This window comes from Bufo gargarizans, chromosome 2 (assembly GCF_014858855.1).
Source record: "Bufo gargarizans isolate SCDJY-AF-19 chromosome 2, ASM1485885v1, whole genome shotgun sequence".
In the NCBI taxonomy this organism is placed as follows: domain Eukaryota; kingdom Metazoa; phylum Chordata; class Amphibia; order Anura; family Bufonidae; genus Bufo; species Bufo gargarizans.
This window is the reverse complement of record NC_058081.1, coordinates 725,057,751-725,077,629: the sequence shown is the minus strand read 5'-3', so window position 1 is coordinate 725,077,629 and position 19,879 is coordinate 725,057,751. Positions and strand designations below refer to the sequence as shown.

The window sequence follows — 19,879 nt, the reverse complement described above, 5'->3', positions numbered from 1 at the left end:
CTGGCACCCGGCCAATCAGCTGTTTAGAGGGTCCACGGCGCCTGGATGAGTGCTGGGGTCTTTTCGTAGTATACCCAGCACAGCGCCGCACATTGTATAGTGGCTGTACGTGGTATTACAGCTCAATCCCATTTAATTGAACAGCACTCCAGCAGCAGATCGGCGGGGTGACGGGAGTCCGGCCTCTCGCTCTTTGCAATGCATCGGGTGAATTCTGCACCAAAACCTATGTAGAATCTACTGAGAAACCGGTGCGTGGCCTCAGCCATGTGTATGGCGGGTAGATGTTTGCCCTCAGCTTTACATGTAAAGTGCCATGTTAACACAGCAAATATTTATCGTAGGAGATGTCGGTCACATTGTGCTACCGTGTACTCAGGAGGCTTCACGTCCCGCGGCTGCTGGGGATGAGCCGCCATATTGTGCCCGGGCGACTGCGCTGTATCTGAGCAGCGCCATTATCTGTGCCCCAGACAGACTGGTTATCATCATATGACCGGGCGATAATAATCCATCTTCTGACATCACAGAATGACATCATGAGGATAAGACGTGAGCTGGATCCCAGTGTGAAGAGGCCTCAGCGCTCCGAGCACTGTCTGTCTGTCTATCTAATATCTTATATCTATCTATCTCATATGTATCTATCTCATATCTATCTATCTGTTTCTCTATCTATCTATCTATCTATCTATCTATCTGTTTCTATCTATCTGTCTCATATCTATCTTCTATCTATTATCTATCTATTATCTATCTATCTATTATCTATCTATTATCTATCTATCTGTCTCATATCTATCATTATCTATCTATCTCATATCTATCTGTCTGTCTATTTCTCTATCTATCTATTATCTATCTCTCTATCTGTCTGTCTATTTCTCTATCTATCTATCTATTTCTCTATCTCTGGTCCATATGTGTCAGTCCACATCTCATACGGCAATGAGCTGAGCCCGCTGCAGTCTCACACTAGTCCCATTGCCTTATAATCTGTATCCCTTTTACAAACCTATAAGGGTATGTTCACATGGTGCATATTCGGCTCCGAAATCTTTGTGAAATCCAAGTCCTGCTTATTTAAATAGGAATCTGCCTCGTCATTCTGCAGATCTACGGCATTAATCCGGGGATGACGCTCAGATTTCTGCCACCGATTCTGCATTGACTTTTTCTACACGATGGTATAACCGTTATCTGTGGTGGGCCCCAAGAATACCTTCTTTATCTGTTCCCAAAGCTCCCAGAGTACAGAGAAGGGGACCCCACATATCCGCAGCTGTAGGCCTTCCTCAGGATCGGCCGTTGACCTTTTACCATGTATATAGATTACAGGCCTCAGCTGGCCGATGAGGACCACTTAGCAGAGACCAGCTGGACGGACTCACACTGCTCTTGGTCGTGTCTTCTGTCATATCTCAGACGCTATTACATTCATCTTCAACAGATCTTAAATTCTTTTACATTTCTGGTACAGCAAATACAGAAATAAAGGACAAGCGGCGTCGTCTCCGCCACATAAGACAGCTACAACCAAACACATCCACATCATGTCCAGCCTCCCCACAGATGGTCCGGTTCTCAGAATAGATCATAAAATACATTTTCCATCCATAAATTACTGCATTGATCACTGGATTTTAGGTTATTCTATCCAACTATTATGGGATGGTCAAGCTACATTTTTGAAACATTTTTTTTCTATACAATTTTGGTATGGTCCACCAGAATCTTATAGACAATTTTTTCCATCCAATGTTCATTGTATGGTCCACTGAAATTGTACATACAACAGCTTTACTATCCAACCAGATTTTTCTTATAAGTTATCGTGGTACAGTTCATATGAATTTTCTATGAAGCACGACTCGACTTATCATCAATCATGTTCTGGTCCATCTGATCTTATAAACTCTTTTCCCACCCATCATGGTCTGGTTAACCAATCTTTTACAGCTCCTTTCCTATCACCCATCATGATCTGGTCCACCATATCTTATAGACTGTTGTCCAATAACCTATCATACTAGTAGACTAGACGTTATGCAACCATTTTCTGTCTCATTTTGTGGTCTAGTTCACCGAATGTTATATGACTTTTTCCTATTGCATACCATGGTCTAGTTCACTGGATCTTGATGATTTTACCTGTATCCTAATATAGTCTGGTCCACCATATCTTATAGACTCTTGTCAAATCACCTATCATAGACTAGAAGAACGGATGTTATACAACATATATCATGGTCTGGTCCACCAGCTCTTGTAAGACTCTTTCCTATTGCATATCATAGTTTGGTCCACTGGATCTTATACGATTCTTTCCTATTGCATATCATGGTCTGGTCTACTAGATCTTATAAGATTCTTTACCTGTCCCCTATCATGGCCTGATTGATCAGATCGTATATAACTTTGTTGCGTTCGCTCTTCATGGTTTGGTGAACCGGATGTTATATGACTCTTTGTCTGTCACCTGTCATGGTCTGGTCCACCAGATCTTATAAGACCCATTTCTTATGTCCTATCATAGTCTGGTCCATTGGATCTTATATGACGTATTTCCTATTGCAGGGGAAGCATAAGGTGGAGAGGATAGGGGTGTTTGCAATAAGACCAACAACCAGGCCATGTTGTTAAATAATAAAATAAAGTCTGTCCTTTATAGAGTACATGATGGGTGTCACAGTGCAATACAAGTAGTAGGCACAGCTCTCAAGTATTTCACAGAGTAGGCTGTGTATAGAGGATGGCTGTAGTAGTCCTTCCTGAGTCTTTCTCTATAAATCCATTCAATCTTCCCAAATAACCCAAGGTGTGCAATCATATGCAATATTTCTCTGTAATGCCCAATTCCAGGGTGCACTCTTGATCGGATTGTGGGCACCTGAAGCTATAAAACCCAAGCCAAGGGCAGTAAAGTCAAAAGCCATAGACATGCATTACTATTACTGACTCGATCCAAGCACAGCCTTAAATTGGCCCTCAACCTTCTGCAATAATACAGTGCCTCTTTCCCTCGGTGATTAGTTCCTAGTAAAGATGCCTTTCTGGAAGCTTTGACTCACAGGGATAGTGTCCCCCTCAAGAAGGATTCTTTCTGGGCCTACTTTGCAGAAGCACACACCCAAAACAGGCCTTCTCTCTGGCTTACTTACTAGCAGACTTACTAAACAGAGGGGATGGGTCCAGCCCACTGCCTGGCAACTGTAACTACTAACTGCCCGTTAACTCTTTCCTTCCCATATACATTACCTTTTGGCATACACAGTTAGCATCACAGTAAACATTAGCAGTAACTTTAACAGTAAACCATTGGATAAACTTTAGCAGTATACTGTGGCAATATGGTATTAACCCTTTAGCAGTGAACCAGTGGGTCACTGCACCATCACCTATCATGGTCTGGTCCACCTGATCTTTTAAGGCTCTTTTCCCATCATCTATCATGATCCATTATACTTTTTTTGCCATCCCCTTATGCACATTATAGGGGGAAATGTATGGAGCAGCATTTGATTTTCATTACCAAAAAAGAATACATTGAGAGAGTCGATAAGGTTAGAGACTGAATACATATATACTGTACGAAGAACATTATGGAACGGGGCCTATAAGGGTCAGGACGATACCCCCACATTAGAGTCAGTACCCAATGAACCCTCAATATACAAGGGTAGAACCCGGTGACTTTTTCTTCAGCTGGCCCATCTCCGGGGTCTGATGTCAGAACTACATGGATGGGACGCCTATAGCCTCATGGACCATTCAAGCCCTGCAGACATTCCTCCTAAAGGATACTTCTTCTCCCGCAGTTACCCCATTTCTTGTCGCCCTTCTCTGCCGTCAGCCACTTACTGCACAGTCTCGGTCAGAAAAGGGGGAGAGGCGGGTGCCACCCCACAATGGGGTGGGCGCAAATTCATATTAAAAGAGCATCCTTATTAACTTATTCAGTGCCGGGAATATCCCCGTGGTGCACTGCAGTGCGACATAGTCAGGGGTTAATAAAGATATGGTGGCAGTCCATAGAAGTAGGGTGCAAAAGGAGACCTCTCCTGCACCCCACCTTCCAGCACAAGCTCCACGTGCTTTATACAATGGTTGGAATTCCTTTTTATATTAAGCCCCCCTCTTATACATGTGCACGCTGTACAGGAGCATCCCCGCACATCCCCCACTGTGGTGCTATAATTATAAATCCGCCTGGGGCAGCCAGGTGCATTACATATCGTAATCCCGGTGCACAGTGCCAACCTCAGTTTTTGCATATTTTAACAGAGAATTTAGAAAGACGTCTGAACGCCGGGACCCACGTGCCTCTTCCAGTACCAAAAATGGCCGATACTGTCGTAGCTTCAAGTCACTCGTTCTATTCGTCCTTTTTTTTTCTTTCGTGCATATGATATGGTTTCATACAGAAAAAATAAAGCTGCAAATCCACGTGACCCTCAGGATGCAAGAAATTCTTCCTGCTAGAACGCAGATGACAAAATGTACAGTAACCACCACGTAGGGCTCCCACGTGCCCCTCTCCCGTATGGCACCCCTCAGAATCCAATTACAACCATCCAATGTGCTATTACACCAGGCGCGGACCCCTCCTCTACCCCTTGAATACATCACATGTAACGACTACATACAACACTCATAATACCAAAAATAGTAAAATAAAAAAGGAAATAGCTTAATTGATTTTTTTTTATTAACCCCCCCACCTCCCCCCCATTGCAGATTTACCTCTCCCGCTATAAAAAAATCGCAGGCCCCTTTTTATATTTTGTACTTTTGCACAATTCAAAAAAAATAAAAATTGACAACATTTTTTACAAACTTACATTTCGTCGATCTGAATTAAATTCTGCATTTGCCCCCAAATCTCCTACGGTGCCAGATGTTGCATTGATGGAAGATGAAGATTTTTTCCGGTGAAATACACACTGCTGGCCTTGTCGTGGTTAACCCTGCGCTGGAAGAAGCCCCTCTCCCTCCGCCGTACGGGGTACAGGAATTTGGAAGCACGTGTTTTCTTCCTTTTGAATCCTTTCCAACTCCCTTGGTTTTGCAGGATGAAAAGCAGAAAGGATAAGAGCCGGCCAGCTCTATATTGCCTTTCGCATGATCTGACTTTCTGGATGGCCGCTTGCTGTGTTTTAGTGGGAGAGGGGGGTGTGGGAGGAAGAGGAGGGAGGGATGTGAAGGGGGGGTACGGAGGGAGAGAGAGAGCAAGAGAGCGAGAGAGAGAGCTAAAATGGCATTGGCTTTGACAGTGTGTGGAGGAGACTGGAAGGGGTGGGAAACGAAGAAAAGGAGAGGGCGGGAGAGGAGAAGAGAGAGAAAGGGAGAGGGAAGATGAAAAAAGGTGAAGGTGACAGCCAGAGTATAAAAAGGCGTAAAAATAAGCGAAAACCGATCGACACCGGCCACCGCGGCTCCCTTTTCATGGGAAGTTCTGAATTTAAAAGGAAAATGTAAAAAATTATCCCAATTTTTTGTTCATCTGCCGCCCGATGATTTTGGTCTCTGATCGTTGCGATCAAACACTATTATTTGCGCCAACCCTTGAATCTGCTGACTGTTTATCTACCACTGGTATAAATTGCGCCGATGCTGTTGCGTCTGGTTCGATTTTGGCGAAAATTCCACAAAAAGTTACAAGATCTACGATAACGATAAATGGTTGTTCGACATTTCTTCCAGCCCCGTACACACAGCGGTGTAGACGCTGGCGCAACGTGTGAACCTAAGGTCACAGTAATAACAGGACTGATACGGATGTAGCAGAGCCGAATGTGTCACGTATTTCTTGTGCACTCTTTGAGAGGGGTATTCCCATCCTAACCTTTTATGGCTTATCCACAGGACCCTCGGCCATCAGACATGCTCCAATATCGGAGATCAGAAGACCCCTTTAGGTTCCGATAATGAGGTCCTAGGTCACATATGGCGATATCACAAGGGGTTTAAGATCACAATAGGAAAATGTCATCCCAGCCCTTGCATCGATGGTCGCTGGCCAAAAATATTACTTTTCTGTTATCAGTTTGTTTCCTTTAATTTGTGGATCCAAAGCTCCTCACTGGTCTACAGTAGGGGGCGATACTAACCCCATACCCCCCCCCTCCCCCCGCAGCTATAGATTATGGGATTACTGTTTCTGCAAATGTCTGATATTCCAAGGCAGAACCGGAGTGAAAGCTTCTCTGTGACATATCCTTCCCTTATAACCAAGATGAGGCGTTATTAATGGCCGCCCCGTGAGTGACCACTGACACCGAGATCTGTCTGTGAAGATGATGAGGATCTCACCAGCAGACCGGGGGCCACAGGATAATGTACAATAAGGCCTCTTTCACACGGGCGTCATGTTTTTGGGCCGGATAAGATGCGGGTGCGTCGTGGGAAAATGTAAGATTTTTCAGCGCGGGTGCAAAACATTGTCATGCGTTTTGCACGCGCGTGAGAACAATCGGCATGTTTGGTACCCAAACCTGAACTTCTTCACAGAAGTTCGGGCTTGGGATCGGTGTTCTGTAGATTGTATTATTTTCCCTTATTACATGGTTATAAGGGAAAATAATAGCATTCTTAATACAGAATGAATAGTACAATAGCGCTGGAGGGGTTAAAAAAAATTAAAAATAATTTAACTCACCTTAATCCACTTGATCGCGCAGCCCGGCTTCTCTTCTGTCTTCTTCTTTGCTGTGCACAGCTATAGGACCTTTGATGACGTCACTGCGCTCATCACATGGTCCATCACCGTGGTAATGGATCATGTGACGGACCATGTAATGAGCACAGTGACGTCACCACAGGTCCTTTTCCTGTGCACAGCAAAGATGAAGACAGAAGAGAAGCCGGCTGCGCGATCAAGTGGATTAAGGTGAGTTAATTAATTTTTTCTTTTTTTTAACCCCTCCAGCCCTTTTGTACTAAGCATTCTGTATTAAGAATGCTATTATTTTCCCTTATAACCATGTTATAAGAGAAAATAATAATGATCGGGTCTCCATCCCGATCGTCTCCTAGCAACCGTGCGTGAAAATCGCACTGCATCCGCACACGCAGCCCTATTCACTTCTATGGGGCCTGCATCGCGTGAAAAACGCACAAAATACAGCATGCTGCGATTTTCACGCAACGCACACGTGATGCGTGAAAATCACCGCTCATGTGCACAGCCCCATAGAAATGAATGTGTCCGGATTTAGTGCGGGTGCAATGCGTTCACCTCAGGGAATGCACCCGCGCGGAAAACTCGCCCATGTAAAAGGGGCCTAACAGTCCTATAATCCTGCAGTATCAGGATCTGATAGATTAGGGGATATTCCTGATAATCTGTGCTCAGGTCTGCTCTAATTCAGTATTGAGATAGATGGATAGATAGATATGAGATATTTATAGATAGATAGACAGATAGGAGATAGATAGATAGACAGACAGATAGGAGATACATAGATAGATAGACAGTTAGTGGTAACCTACCAATATAATAATTAAAAGTGCCTTGGAAAGATTAAGATTAAAGGGGTTGTCCCACAAGAAATATTCTACAGTTTTCAAACCAGCATCTGGATCTGAATCCTTTTGTAATTGCATGTAATTCAAAATTTGGTATATCCAGTGAGTTATTCAATAAAATGTATCTGTATGGCGCCACCTGCTGTTTGTTCTTTTTCTTATTTCTTTGTCCTGATCACTGAGATGCATTCTTCAACTGTCTCCTGAGCTTTGATAGGAAGAGAGCTGCAGCAGAATGGACACACCCCCTTAGTCACAGCAGAATGGACACACCCCCTTAGTCGCAGCAGAATGGACACACCCCCTTAGTTGCAGCAGAATGGACACACCCCCTTAGTCGCAGCAGAATGGGCACACCCCCTTAGTTGCAGCAGAATGGACACACACCCTTAGTCGCAGCAGAATGGGCACACCCCCTTAGTTGCAGCAGAGTGGGCACACCCCCTTAGTCGCAGCAGAATGGACACACCCCCTTAGTCGCAGCAGAATGGACACACCCCCTTAGTCGCAGCAGAATGGGCACACCCCCTTAGTTGCAGCAGAATGGGCACACACCCTTAGTCGCAGCAGAATGGACACACCCTCTTAGTCGCAGCAGAATGGGCACACCCCCTTAGTTGCAGCAGAATGGACACACCCCCTTAGTCGCAGCAGAATGGGCACACCCCCTTAGTCGCAGCAGAATGGACACACCCCCTTAGTTGCAGCAGAATGGACACTCCCCTTGAGCCCCTGCTTGATGTAAATCTACCAGAGCAATGAATGTGGAGATCTCTGGATCGATGTGAGGTCCAGGGCTGGTTGTTAGAAAGAGATTGTCCTGTAGTATGTGAGGTCAGATTTTCATTTTTTTACATTAGTCATGGGATAATCCCTTTAAGAAATGTGTCACCAGATAGTAACACATTCTTTTTTTCTAATCAGTTTTTATTTTCTGATTGTAGATTTTTTTTTATTCTATTTTCTGAACATGATTATGGGGGCGGCCATCTTGCCTGATCTGTTCTAAATTGCTTTACTGCTGCCCCAGGGTCAGGAGGGGACCTCATTAACTTCTATGGGAGAGTTTTCCGGGCTGCTCTGTGACCTGTGCAGGGAGGGAATAGACAATCACCTATTGTGAATGGTGGATCCTGTCTTATCTATACACAGAGGTGGTATCATAAGGATTAGTTAGCTGCAGTGACGTGATCTGTACCAACCAAGAAGTGGCGCCAATGGTTAGACATAGTGGCCAGTGCGAGAACTGCAATCATATGTTTGTTTTATCTATTGTAATCAAGTTGACTTATCAGTGACGATATCTTATTAATATAATATAAATGTATGAATGATAATAATCAGCATAACGTGGAATCAGGTAGATATTAGACACATAGATATAATAGGTAGTCAGGTCTTACTAATTGTGGATTAAAGGATTCTGGATACAGACCCTATGAGGGGCATTTATCAAGCTATTTACGCCACTAATGTGCACGTAAACAGTCTTATTTGTGTCATAATTTGCAACTTTTTAATCTTCTTGACTTCTCTAAAGCTGTAAATGAAAGGGGCGGTCCTAGTGGGGGAAGGCGTGGCCTGCCAGATTCTCTGTAATTTATACCAGAAAATAGCGTACATTATAAGTCAAGTCTACGCCAGCCGCTGCTGCTGCTATAAATCTGAGCTTCTGGAGCACAGTGTCCCAGAGATACACCTAATTTATTAGGAGGCATCTACCGAATTGTTCGCTCTATAACACACAATTTTTTCTCCTCAGAAGTGGGAGAAATATGTCAGTGCGTCTTATGGAGCAAATACTAGTGAGGAGTTCCATTATGGAAGGGCTCAGTAGGACTAAGGAGTGGTGAGTGTAGTTCTGCTAGAAGGGTCTTCTCCCGGCCTGCGCTGCACTGTTCAGCCTGTGTACAGCATCTGGACGTAGTCCGCGCACTGGGACCTAATGCTGTGTGACATCAGGTCTCAGTTCAGCGTGGGCCCGGAGGAGACATGGGAGCGGTGAGTGCAGGAACAGCCACTGCACCTGGAGAGAGTGTCAGCGCAGTCCAGAGCTGGAGAGGTAACTTAATTTATTTATGTCTGATGGGGGTCTTATCTGAGGTCTAATAATCAGTGGGGGTCTGATCTGAGGTCTAATGAAGACTGGGGGTCTAATCTGAGGTCTAATGAAGACTGGGGGTCTGACCTGAGGTCTAATGAAGACTGGGGGTCTGATCTGAGGTCTAATGAAGACTAGGGGTCTGATCTGAGGTCTAATGAAGACTAGGGGTCTGATCTGAGGTCGAATGAAGACTAGGGGTCTGATCTGAGGTCTAATGAAGACTAGGGGTCTGATCTGAGGTCTAATAAGGAATAGGAGTCTGATCTGAGGTCTGATGATGATTGGGTCTCTGATTTAGGGGTTTGATCTGAGGTCTGATGAAGATTGGGTTTCTGATTTAGGGGGTTGATCTGAGGTCTGATGAGGATTGGGTCTCTGATTTGGGGGGCTGATCTGAGGTCTGATGAGGATTGGGTCTCTGATTTGGGGGGCTGATCTGAGGTCTGATGAGGATTGGGTCTCTGATTTGGGGGGCTGATCTGAGGTCTGATGAGGATTGGGTCTCTGATTTAGGGGGCTGATCCGAGGTCTGATGAGGATTGGGTCTCTGATTTGGGGGGCTGATCTGAGTTCTGATGAGGATTGGGTCTCTGATTTAGGGGGCTGATCTGAGGTCTGATGAGGATTGGGTCTCTGATTTGGGGGGCTGAGCTGAGGTCTGATGAAGTTTGGGTCTCTGATTTAGGGGGCTGATCTGAGGGCTGATGAGGATTGGGTCTCTGATTTGGGGGGCTGATCTGAGGTCTGATGAGGATTGGGTCTCGAATTTGGGGGACTGATCTGAGGTCTGATGAGGATTGGGTCTCTGATTTGGGGGGCTGATCTGAGGTCTGATGAGGATTGGGTCTCTGATTTGGGGGGCTGAGCTGAGGTCTGATGAGGATTGGGTCTCTGATTTGGGGGGCTGAGCTGAGGTCTGATGAAGTTTGGGTCTCTGATTTAGGGGGTTGATCTGAGGTCTGATGAGGATTGGGTCTCGAATTTGGGGGACTGATCTGAGGTCTGATGAGGATTGGGTCTCTGATTTGGGGGGCTGATCTGAGGTCTGATGAGGACTGGGTCTCTGATTTAGGGGACTGATCTGAGTTCTGATGAGGATTGGGTCTCTGATTTAAGGGGCTGATCTGAGTTCTGATGAGGATTGGGTCTCTGATTTGGGGGGCTGATTTGAAGTCTGATGAGGATTGGGTCTCTGATTTGGGGGACTGATCTGAGCTCTGATGAGGATTGGGTCTCCGATTTAGGGGGCTGATCTGAGGTCTGATGAGGATTGGGTCTCTGATTTTGGGGTCTGATGAAAAATGTATTTAAATCTAGCGCAAGGGGATGAAGCCTGGTATATGGGAGCGCCAGTATTGATAAATATGTATTCTATGGGGAGATTTGTACAAAATATATAACCAAAATGGATGATGGCGGAGTCTCTGGTTTGGATGACATGAGCTCAGTTGCCTGAAAGAACAGTCTTCATTTTCTTCAGTGAGAACCAGTACACCCCCCCCCCCCCCCACACCGGAAGATACCAATATACCAGTACATAACTACAGCAATCCTGATAGGCGCCAGAATATCAGATATCTTGGATCATATGAGAACCGAACAGAAGTCTATGGATCTCACAGATAAAGGCAGAGAATCGTCCGCTTCTTGCCGTGTGAGATTTTACATTCATTGTAATTAGAAGAAAGTGCAATTCTGCATTGTAACGCTTGGTGCCAGGTAGGGTGCCAACAAGGTATACTAGCCTTATCGGGGCTATGCCCGTGAGCAGAATTCCTGCCCCAGGTGGAGGAAATCCTGGCTACGACTTGTGTGAAGGTGAACCCACTAGAGAAATAATACTTGGCTCCTGCAAGTACTCCTACTACTCCCCCTGGATCTGCAGACGTTCAGACACTTCTATAACCGCCCATCACAGGACGTGGGGTGACATGACCGGGACATCTGCCACCCCCTTCCTTGACTTTCCATGACTGAACTTCACGTCTCCTAAGAACAGAGTCTTGCACGTGCAAGCAGGGGCCTGTAGCCATTCCTCGACCCGTCTATCCTAGATGGCTCTGATTGGAGTGTTCGCTGGGCGCTATTCAGAGGGTGTGTAAGGGGAGGAGGGGGGATTCTAGGAATCCATTCATCAGCCTTCAGGGAAGGATTCTTAGAGTTCACTTTCCCTTTTTTAGTCTGAAATCCCCCCATGTTAATTTGCAGCGTAGCAGTCACCTAGGGAAACTGCTGGAAACCGCTTGGAGGACTCCACCTCAACTCCGGTCATCCAGTACCATGCAGTGAATGGCTCCACACTGGTGGTCCTCCTAGGTTTGGTCATTGTCCAGTACTGGGAGCAACAAGGCACCTTAGGTTCATCTGATCGCTGACTCTGATCTGATTCTAGATGGTTTTTTGGGGGAAGGAGATAAAAAGTGGAGGGAACACCTATACCTTTAGGACTTTTCACGCAGTACCTTGATTTTGTAAATAGATGGGATAATTTTTAATTTGGCCCTAATATCACAGGTTTTGCCCCATTATTGGACATTTCCATTTTTCCATGGCGGATCTTGCTGCAAATATGCTGGGAATTTGTGACCATTGGTTCACCCCATGGACTGTAAAGAGTCAAATCCGTGACAGTTCCACACAAGGTTTCCACGCAGATTTTTTTCTGCTATGTGCGATTGCGGCTTTCAAAACCCCACGAACACAGATCGCCCTGGAAATGGCGCTCCTCTAAAATGGCCTGGCAGTATGTTGGTATGAATCAGTGGACATTGCCTTCTGCTCAAAGGGAATCCATCAATTCGGACAAATAATAGATGAGTAGTGCACCTGACAATGAGCAACTTTCATCTCCAAACTCACTTCAGTTCTGTCGGTGTGCTCCTCCAAACCGGCGGTGGTGCAGTGCTTGGAGAAGACCGCACCTGTCCGCCCTCTCCATTATGTGCACACCCTCTAACATCTATACTGGTTCCAGGTGGCAAAGTCCCTTTAATGGAATTTGTTTCTCCATCATCATCCTCTTTGACAGCATGTGATAATGCCACCAAAGTCCGCCAAACATGGTCGCTGCTTGGAGCTAAACCTCAGAGAATGAGAATGTGTTGGTATGTAACATGCAGACCATGATATAAAGATGGGTATATTGGAGTATATATCATCTATACTATGTTATAACTCTTAGAAGATGGGTATGTTGGGGTATCTATCATCTATACTCACTTATACCTCTTAGATGATGAATATGTTGGGGTATCTATCACCTATACTCTGTTATACCTCTTAGAGGATGGATATGTTGGGGTATCTGTCATCTATACTCTGTTATACCTCTTAGAAGATGGGTATATTGGAGTATCTATCTTCTATACTATGTTATACCTCTTAGAAGATGGGTATGTTGGAGTATCTATCATCTATACTCTGTTGCACTATTAGAGGATGAATATGTTGGGGTATCTATCATCTATACTATGTTATACCTCTTAGAAGATGGGTATATTGGGGTATCCATCATCTATACTCAGTTATACCTCTTAGATAATGAATATGTTGGGGTATCTATCATCTATACTCTGTTATACCTCTTAGAGGATGGATCTGTTGGGGGTATCTATCATCTATACTCTGTTATACCTCAGAAGATGGATATGTAGAGGTATCCATCATCTATACTAGTGGTGGCGAACCTTTGGCACGCGGGCCAGACGGAGCACTCAGAGTCCTCTCTGTGAGCACGTGGCTCTGTGTGGGCTATCTTAGTAGATGGGTGTGTTGGGGTAGCTGTCATCCATACTCTGTTATACCTCCTAGAAGATGGATATGTTGGGGTATCTATCATCTATACTCTGTTATACCTCCTAGTAGATGGGTGTGTTGGGGTATCTATCATCTATACTCTGTTATACCTCCTAGAAGATGGGTATGTTGGGGTATCATGTATACCCCCAAGATGCACACTTGCTTGGCTGTTCTCAAAACTCCATAAAAATGAATAGAGCATGCTGGGAGTTGTAGTTTCACCACAGCTGGAGTGCCGGAGGTTAGCCATCACTGTCCTAGTAAATGGGTGTGTTGAGCTATCATGTATACTCTGTTATACCTCCTAGTAGATGGGTGTCCTGGGGTACCTGTCATGTATACTCTGTTATACCTCCTAGTAGATGGATGTGTTGGGGTATCATGTATACTCTGTTATACCTCCTAGTAAAAGAGTGTGTTGGGGTACCTGTCATCTATACTCTGTTATACCTCCTAGTAGATGGGTGTGTTGGGGTACCTGTCATCTATACTCTGTTATACCTTCTAGTAGATGGGTGTGTTGGGGTATCATGTATACTCTGTTATACCTCCTAGTAGATGGGTGTCCTGGGGTACCTGTCATGTATACTCTGTTATACCTCCTAGTAGATGGATGTGTTGGGGTATCATGTATACTCTGTTATACCTCCTAGTAGAAGAGTGTGTTGGGGTACCTGTCATCTATACTCTGTTATACCTCCTAGTAGATGGGTGTGTTGGGGTACCTGTCATGTATACTCTGTTATACCTCCTAGTAGATGGGTGTGTTGGGGTACCTGTCATCTATACTCTTATACCTCCTAGTAGATGGGTGTGTTGGGGTACCTGTCATGTATACTCTGTTATACCTCCTAGTAGAAGAGTGTGTTGGGGTACCTGTCATCTATACTCTGTTATACCTTCTAGTAGATGGGTGTGTTGGGGTACCTGTCATGTATACTCTTATACCTCCTAGTAGATGGGTGTCTTGGGGTACCTGTCATGTATACTCTGTTATACCTCCCAGTAGATGGGTGTGTTGTGGTATCTGTCATGTATACTCTGTAATACCTCCTAGTAGATGGGTGTGTTGGGGTACCTGTCAGCTATACTCTGTTATACCTCCTAGTAGATGGTTGTGTTGGGGTACCTGTCATGTATACTCTGTTATACCTCCTAGTAGATGGGTGTGTTGGGGTACCTGTCATGTATACTCTGTTATACCTCCTAGAAGATGGGTATGTTGGGGTATCATGTATACCCCCAAGATGCACACTTGCTTGGCTGTTCTCAGAACGCCATAAAAATGAATAGAGCATGCTGGGAGTTGTAGTTTCACCACAGCTGGAGTGCCGGAGGTTAGCCATCACTGTCCTAGTAAATGGGTGTGTTGGGCTATCATGTATACTCTGTTATACCTCCTAGTAGATGGGTGTCCTGGGGTACCTGTCATGTATACTCTGTTATACCTCCTAGTAGATGGATGTGTTGGGGTATCATGTATACTCTGTTATACCTCCTAGTAGAAGAGTGTGTTGGGGTACCTGTCATCTATACTCTGTTATACCTCCTAGTAGAAGAGTGTGTTGGGGTACCTGTCATCTATACTCTGTTATACCTCCTAGTAGATGGGTGTGTTGGGGTACCTGTCATCTATACTCTGTTATACCTCCTAGTAGATGGGTGTGTTGGGGTACCTGTCATCTATACTCTGTTATACCTCCTAGTAGATGGGTGTGTTGGGGTACCTGTCATCTATACTCTGTTATACCTCCTAGTAGATGGGTGTCCTGGGGTACCTGCCATCTATACTCTGTTATACCTCCTAATAGGTGGGTGTCTTGGGGTACCTGTCATGTATACTCTGTTATACCTCCTAATAGGTGGGTGTCTTGGGGTACCTGTCATGTATACTCTGTTATACCTCCTAGTAGAAGAGTGTGTTGGGGTACCTGTCATCTATTCTCTGTTATACCTCCTAGTAGATGGGTGTCCTGGGGTACCTGTCAGGTATACTCTGTTAAACCTCCTAGTAGATGGGTGTGTTGGGGTACCTGTCATCTATACTCTGTTATACCTCCTAGTAGATGGGTGTGTTGGGGTTTCTGTCATCTATACTCTGTTATACCTCCTAGTAGATGGGTGTGTTGGGGTATCTATCATCTATACTCTGTTATACCTCCTAGTAGATGGGTGTGTTGGGGTTTCTGTCATCTATACTCTGTTATACCTCCTAGTAGATGGGTATGTTGGGGTTTATGTCTTTTTTTTATTTTTTATTTTTTTTTATATATCTTTATTTTCATTTATACAAAAAGAAACGTATACATTCCAATCACATCATAGGTATAAATATCTTCAAATCGCATCTTAAACAGTACGTTTCCATTTTTTCCTGAACAATTGTTTTAAACTATACTTTACCTTTACCCTCCCCCCACCCTTATGAGATGGGGTTTATGTCATCCATACTCTGTTATACCTCCTAGTAGATGGATGTGTTGGGGTACCTGTCATCTATACTCTGTTATACCTCCTAGTAGATGAGTGTGTTGGGGTACCTGTCATCTATACTCTGTTATACCTCCTAGTAGATGGGTGTGTTGGGGTACCTGTCATCTATACTCTGTTATACCTCCTAGTAGATGGGTGTGTTGGGGTACCTGTCATCTATACTCTGTTATACCTTCTAGTAGATGGGTGTGTTGGGGTACCTGTCATGTATACTCTGTTATACCTCCTAGTAGATGGGTGTGTTGGGGTACCTGTCATCTATACTCTTATACCTCCTAGTAGATGGGTGTGTTGGGGTACCTGTCATCTATACTCTGTTATACCTCCTAGTAGATGGGTGTGTTGGGGTACCTGTCATCTATACTCTGTTATACCTCCTAGTAGATGGGTGTGTTGGGGTACCTGTCATCTATACTCTGTTATACCTTCTAGTAGATGGGTGTGTTGGGGTACCTGTCATGTATACTCTGTTATACCTCCTAGTAGATGGGTGTGTTGGGGTACCTGTCATGTATACTCTTATACCTCCTAGTAGATGGGTGTGTTGGGGTACCTGTCATGTATACTCTGTTATACCTCCTAGTAGATGGGTGTGTTGGGGTACCTGTCATCTATACTCTGTTATACCTTCTAGTAGATGGGTGTGTTGGGGTACCTGTCATGTATACTCTGTTATACCTCCTAGTAGATGGGTGTGTTGGGGTACCTGTCATCTATACTCTTATACCTCCTAGTAGATGGGTGTGTTGAGGTACCTGTCATGTATACTCTGTTATACCTCCTAGTAGAAGAGTGTGTTGGGGTACCTGTCATCTATACTCTGTTATACCTTCTAGTAGATGGGTGTGTTGGGGTACCTGTCATGTATACTCTTATACCTCCTAGTAGATGGGTGTGTTGGGGTACCTGTCATCTATACTCTGTTATACCTTCTAGTAGATGGGTGTGTTGGGGTACCTGTCATGTATACTCTTATACCTCCTAGTAGATGGGTGTCTTGGGGTACCTGTCATGTATACTCTGTTATACCTCCCAGTAGATGGGTGTGTTGTGGTATCTGTCATGTATACTCTGTAATACCTCCTAGTAGATGGGTGTCTTGGGGTACCTGTCAGCTATACTCTGTTATACCTCCTAGTAGATGGTTGTGTTGGGGTACCTGTCATGTATACTCTGTTATACCTCCTAGTAGATGGGTGTGTTGGGGTATCTATCATCTATACTCTGTTATACCTCCTAGAAGATGGGTATGTTGGGGTATCATGTATTCCCCCAAGATGCACACTTGCTTGGCTGTTCTCAGAACGCCATAAAAATGAATAGAGCATGCTGGGAGTTGTAGTTTCACCACAGCTGGAGTGCCGGAGGTTAGCCATCACTGTCCTAGTAAATGGGTGTGTTGGGCTATCATGTATACTCTGTTATACCTCCTAGTAGATGGGTGTCCTGGGGTACCTGTCATGTATACTCTGTTATACCTCCTAGTAGATGGATGTGTTGGGGTACCTGTCATCTATACTCTGTTATACCTCCTAGTAGATGGATGTGTTGGGGTACCTGTCATCTATACTCTGTTATACCTCCTAGTAGATGGGTGTGTTGGGGTACCTGTCATCTATACTCTGTTATACCTCCTAGTAGATGGATGTGTTGGGGTATCATGTATACTCTGTTATACCTCCTAGTAGAAGAGTGTGTTGGGGTACCTGTCATCTATACTCTGTTATACCTCCTAGTAGAAGAGTGTGTTGGGGTACCTGTCATCTATACTCTGTTATACCTCCTAGTAGATGGGTGTGTTGGGGTACCTGTCATCTATACTCTGTTATACCTCCTAGTAGATGGGTGTGTTGGGGTACCTGTCATCTATACTCTGTTATACCTCCTAGTAGATGGGTGTCCTGGGGTACCTGCCATCTATACTCTGTTATACCTCCTAATAGGTGGGTGTCTTGGGGTACCTGTCATGTATACTCTGTTATACCTCCTAATAGGTGGGTGTCTTGGGGTACCTGTCATGTATACTCTGTTATACCTCCTAGTAGAAGAGTGTGTTGGGGTACCTGTCATCTATTCTCTGTTATACCTCCTAGTAGATGGGTGTCCTGGGGTACCTGTCAGGTATACTCTGTTAAACCTCCTAGTAGATGGGTGTGTTGGGGTACCTGTCATCTATACTCTGTTATACCTCCCAGTAGATGGGTGTGTTGGGGTACCTGTCATCTATACTCTGTTAAACCTCCTAGTAGATGGGTATGTTGGGGTTTATGTCTTTTTTTTATTTTTTATTTTTTTTTATATATCTTTATTTTCATTTATACAAAAAGAAACGTATACATTCCAATCACATCATAGGTATAAATATCTTCAAATCGCATCTTAAACAGTACGTTTCCATTTTTTCCTGAACAATTGTTTTAAACTATACTTTACCTTTACCCTCCCCCCACCCTTATGAGATGGGGTTTATGTCATCCATACTCTGTTATACCTCCTAGTAGATGGGTGTGTTGGGGTACCTGTCATCTATACTCTGTTATACCTCCTAGTAGATGGATGTGTTGGGGTACCTGTCATCTATACTCTGTTATACCTCCTAGTAGATGGGTGTGTTGGGGTACCTGTCATCTATACTCTGTTATACCTCCTAGTAGATGGGTGTGTTGGGGTACCTGTCATCTATACTCTGTTATACCTTCTAGTAGATGGGTGTGTTGGGGTACCTGTCATCCATACTCTGATATACCTCCTAGTAGATGGGTGTGTTGGGGTATCTGTCATCTATACTCTGTTATACCTCCTAGTAGATGGGTGTGTTGGGGTACCTGTGATCTATACTCTGTTATACCTCCTAGTAGATGGATGTGTTGGGGTACCTGTCATCTATACTCTGTTATACCTCCTAGTAGATGGATGTGTTGGGGTACCTGTCATCTATACTCTGTTATACCTCCTAGTAGATGGGTGTGTTGGGGTACCTGTCATCTATACTCTGTTATACCTCCTAGTAGATGGGTGTGTTGGGGTACCTGTCATCTATACTCTGTTATACCTCCTAGTAGATGGGTGTGTTGGGGTACCTGTCATGTATACTCTGTTATACCTCCTAGTAGATGGGTGTGTTGGGGTACCTGTCATCTATACTCTGTTATACCTCCTAGTAGATGGGTGTGTTGGGGTACCTGTCATCTATACTCTGTTATACCTCCTAGTAGATGGGTGCATTTTCCTTGCGTTTTCTGCCGTGTCGCTGTAGTCTGGCAGGACGGGGAGCAGTTGGACGCTGCGCCCCCCATTATCGGTGTAGATCACCGCACACACTGGCAGATGGCGGTAGGAGCGAGCGCACAGGAGGCAGACTGGCAGAAGGCGCTGTAGTTAATGTAATATTTGGCTGTTGTATTTATAGGGTGTATAAATAGACCACGACGCGCATCAGACGGGAAGGAGGCTGGATCGGGGCTGCGCACCACGTACCCAGCTGACCCAGATTTAGGAACTTCTGCGAGGGGGGGGGGGGGGGGGGCGCAACAAGAGAAAAATTCCTGATTTTCAGAACCTTGTCTTCTTAAAGCAACAACTATGGGTCCGTTTTTTACCTTACCCCCAATCGCACTTCACTCATGGGATACACAGAACAGGTACGGCTGAAGCAGATGTGAGTTTGTCATAGGGACTGCAGGTACAAATTACTAGATAAGCAGCTCATCGCCCCTGTGCACATACATATAGACCTAGCCACCATGTAGCAGAGCTGATTTTGTCATCCTGTTGTTTCGCCGACATACACATGTGGAGTGCAGTATTTTGCAACTGTAAATGTTTAAGAGGTGTATGGGCTCCTTTAAAAGTAGGCATAGGTTTATCTGCAGCCCCATGGAAAACCATAGAAACCGCATGGTGGTAAATGAGACACTCAGCTCTGCTACATCAGTAAATGTATTGTACAGCCACAGA

At 44.7% G+C, this 19,879-nt stretch overlaps 1 protein-coding gene across 7 annotated transcripts in view; it reads right to left on the bottom strand.

The window, feature by feature from the left end:
• The window catches only part of LOC122929149 (protein BTG3-like), a 134,835-nt gene that overhangs the window by 84,007 nt on the left and 30,949 nt on the right, over positions 1-19,879 (bottom strand). The gene's annotated exons all lie outside the window — the stretch shown is intronic.